Source organism: Suricata suricatta, chromosome 16, assembly GCF_006229205.1.
Source record: "Suricata suricatta isolate VVHF042 chromosome 16, meerkat_22Aug2017_6uvM2_HiC, whole genome shotgun sequence".
In the NCBI taxonomy this organism is placed as follows: Eukaryota; Metazoa; Chordata; class Mammalia; order Carnivora; family Herpestidae; genus Suricata; species Suricata suricatta.
The window spans coordinates 43,369,124-43,373,326 of record NC_043715.1 but is presented as its reverse complement, the minus strand read 5'-3'; positions in this window follow the sequence as shown (position 1 = coordinate 43,373,326).

The window sequence follows — 4,203 nt, the reverse complement described above, 5'->3', positions numbered from 1 at the left end:
AAAGCCGGAAGGAAACTACGAGCAGAGGCCTGTGGGACCTGTAGTCTTCGGTATGGAGAGCCTGGCCCCGCCCCAACGTGTTGCTCGGAATGCGCAAGCGCGAATGCTAGCCGGAGAGCGCGAGATCGCTGGGCTGGACGGCACTTAGGGTTTGACGGTGGGCGACCGAGGGAGGGGCTTTAAGGCAGAGCAGAACGGAACGAAGCGCGTTGTGCGAGCCAGGCTTTGTGTTTGTGGCTGAGGAAGCCTTAGTATGGCATAGAATGCACTTGACACCAAGAAGCACAGAATGTATGTACTAGGTGCACAGCAGGTGCTTAATATGCCCAAATTTATATGCACCAAGTACTCAATAAAAATATCCCCAAACCGTAACAGAACAGAGAGCAGGACGACACGGAATGGTCCCCCGTGCTTGCTCGCGCTCCCGCCTTCCATTCCTTCCTCCTCTCTGTTTTTCTCCTTCCTGCAGTTGTGAAGATATTGTTCTATAAATTCTGTTAGGTTAAAGTGGCTGATAAAATTCTCCGCACCTTATCGGCGCCATTTCTCTTTTCTCAGTTTCAGTTGCCAGCCGTCAATTGCCTTCCCGAAACAGACAATCCTTTGGGGAAAAGGTCAGTCAGTAGTAGTAGCCAAATACTGTGTTAGAATGTGTACATCGGGGGGCGCCTGGGTGGCTCAGTCGGTTGAGTGTCCGGCTTTGGCTCAGGTCATGATCTCACGGTTCGTGGGTTCGAGCCCCGCGTCGGGTTCTGTGCTGACAGCTAGCTCGGAGCCTGGAGCCTGCTTCGGATTCTGTGTCTCCCTCTCTCTCTGACCCTCCCTGCTCGCTGTCTTTCTCTGTCTCTCAAAAATAAATAATAAATTAATTAATTAATTAATTTTAAAAAAAAAGAATGTGTACATCATTCACCTCACTTCATTACCAGGCATTTAACCAAATCATATCATAAGAAGGGTGAGTACAGTACAATACTATAGTTTAAGAGAAGACACATGTAACTTTTATTACAGCATATTGTTATAATTGTTCTATGTCATTATTATTGTTGTTAATCTCTTACTGTGCCTGTTATAAATTCAGCTTTATTATAGCTATGGGTGTAAACACACACACACACACACACACACACACACACACACACACACCAGTATATATGGGGCTTACCAGCCACCCCTTCGAACATCCCCTGAAGGTCTTGATGTGTCCTGTGAGGATAAGTTGGGGGGAGGGGGAACTATAAAGTGTGTCTATTACTGTTTTCCCTTTAGTTCTATCAGGTTTTTCTTCAAGTATTTTTGAGCTCTGTTAAATATATATATATATATATATATATATATATATATATATATATATATATATATATATATAGTCTTCCTGATTAAGAGGATTGAAAAGTGAACATTAGGAAGAGTATCTTCAGAAGTTTTTCTCAGGTCACTAATAATTGAATTTGTCATGGCCTGGGTTTGGTTCAGGAAAGAAATGTGATAAGCCCACCAGGACTTATCCACCACTGTAGCATCCTCCCCATTTCAAATATTTTGATACAGTAGTTCTCTCAAGAATATAAAACTTTAGGGGTGCCTTGGGTGGCTCTGTCTGTTAAGCATCTGACTTCAGCTCATGTCATGATCTCACAGTTTGTGAGTTCAAGCCCCACATTGGGCTCTGTGCTGACGGCTCAAGAGCCTGGAGCCTGCTTCTGATTCTGTGTCTCTCTCTCTCTCTCTGCCCCTCCCCTGCTCATGCTGTCTCTGTCTCTCAAAAATAAACATTAAAAAAAAGAATATAAAACTTCAGAAATTATTTGAAAATGTCAAGGCCAATTTTATTAAGTCCCATTTTGCAAATAGGATAATATATGTGGAGTAGGAGATATGTGAAAATACAATTCTGGATTTGTCCATTTCTCCCTTTAATTCATTTAGTTTTTATCATGTTTTTTAAGCTCTGTTAAATAGTGTATACCCACTTATGATTGTGTGTGTTCCCAATAAATAGACCCTTCTATTATGAAATATTTCTCTATGTCTCTTGTCTTTTTAAAAAAACTTTTAAGTGTTTATTCATTTTTGAGAGAGAGAGAGAGAGAGAGAGAGAGAGAGAGATGGCATGAGCAGGAGGAGGAGCAGACAGAGAGAAATTCAGAATCTGAAGCAGGCTCCAGGCTCCAAGCTATCAGCACAGAGCCTAGCGCAGGGCTCGAACCCACGAACCACGAGATCATCACCTGAGCCACAGTCAGATGGTTAACTGACTGAGCCACCCAGGCACCTCTCTATGTCTCTTGTGTTAACATCTATTTTGCCTACTATCAGTATAGTCACTACGGTTTTCTTATACTTACTACGTGGCTAGTATATCTTTTTTCTTTTTTTTCTTGAACCTACCTGTGATTTTATATTTAATATACATTTCTGGTAAATATCATGCAATTTGGGTTTCACATTTTTTATCCAGGATGACAGTATCTTGCTTTTCATTGAAATACTTAGTCCATTTATATTTATGTTATTATTAACTTGGTTAGATTTATGTTTACTATTTGGTTGATATCTATTTGCCACATTTTTTATTAACTACTTTTCTGTCTTTTTTGGGAATTGATCAATTCTTCTGTTGGAACTTTAGCTATACTTTATGCATCTTGTGAGAGGCAGCTCTAGGGATTTAAATGTGTATTCTTATTAAATGTAGCTTACTTAGAATTAATATTGTACCACTCCATGTAAAATATGAGACCCTTGTAAACAATATCATGTCATTTATACTTCTTATTATTTGTCCTACTGTTGCCATACATATTTCAGCTACATACATTGCATTATTTTGGCTTAAACAGTCATATATTTTAATAACATTTTAAAAAGAAAGCATATTTTATATTTATCCACATATTGATGATATCTGATGTTCTTCCTTCTGTTGGGACCGTATTTTCATCTAAAGTCAATTCTCTTTAACCTGAAGGGTTCTCTTTACCAGAACTGCAGTTCTTCTAGTTATAACCTAAATTTTCATTTATCTGAAAATGTCTTTATTTCATCTTCATTTTAAAAGCATATTTTCTCTGGAAATAGAATTCTGAGTTGACCTATTTTTCTATAGTTTTCAGAGATGTTATTCTATTGTCTTTTGGCTACTGTTGTTTCTTTCTTTTTCTTTTTTTACATTATCAGAATTTTATTTTTTAATTTCAGAAATAGAATGTAGTGATTCATCACTTACATATAACACCCAGTGCTCATCCCAACAAGTGTCCTCCGTCCCCCACCTCTTTAGCCCTTACCCCAGGCAACGCCCTGCCAGCAACCCTCAGTTTGTTTTCTTGTATTTAAGAGTATCTATGGTTTGTCTCCTGAGGGAGGTTCCTGGAGAGAGGACAAGCGAGACATGACGTTTCCAAAGGCTGCCAGCAGCTAATGGAAACAGGGACGTTCCCAAACACCAGGAACGTGACCTCGCTTCTTAGTGGAAACGTGAATGGTCCCAGAGAGGCTGGGAACCGTGGAAAGGGACGATCCCAGGGAGGCTGGGCACCATGGACATCCCCAAAAGAGATGGAAACGGACCAAGAGCTGAGGGCTAGTGGCAAACTTTATTAGGAACAGCATCTTATTTTATACCCTCCTTGCAAGCCTGGAGAACATGGTAAATGTTTAGTCAGCAGTAAATGTTTAACTAGAACAATAGAGACAGTCACAGAGCGGGCAGAGCAGGAGCAGCCTGCAACTGTGTGTGGGTATACCTTGTAGCTTCTCGTCACTCTTGGCTGATGACCAGGAAGGCTCTGTTCTGCACGTCCTCCTGGGACTTCATCAAGTCCCTTGTTCCCAGCGTTCTGGGAGCAGAAGTCCAACAGGAATGTTTCATACACAAGGACAGTGCTTGGGGACTAAGGTCCAATGTCCTATTTCCCAACAGTCTCCCCCTCTATTTTTATACTATTTTTGCCTCCCTTCTTTTATGTTCATCTGTTTTGTATCTTATATTTCACATATGAGTGAGGTCATATGGTATTTGTCTTTCTCTGATGGACTTCTGTTTCTTAGGCCTCACAATTCTCAACTTCAAGCGGTATTACAAAGCTGTAATCATCAAGACAGTATGGTACTGGCACAAGAACAAACATATCATATCAATGAAACAAAATAGAAAACCCAGAAATGTATGGCCGACTAATCTTTGACAAAACG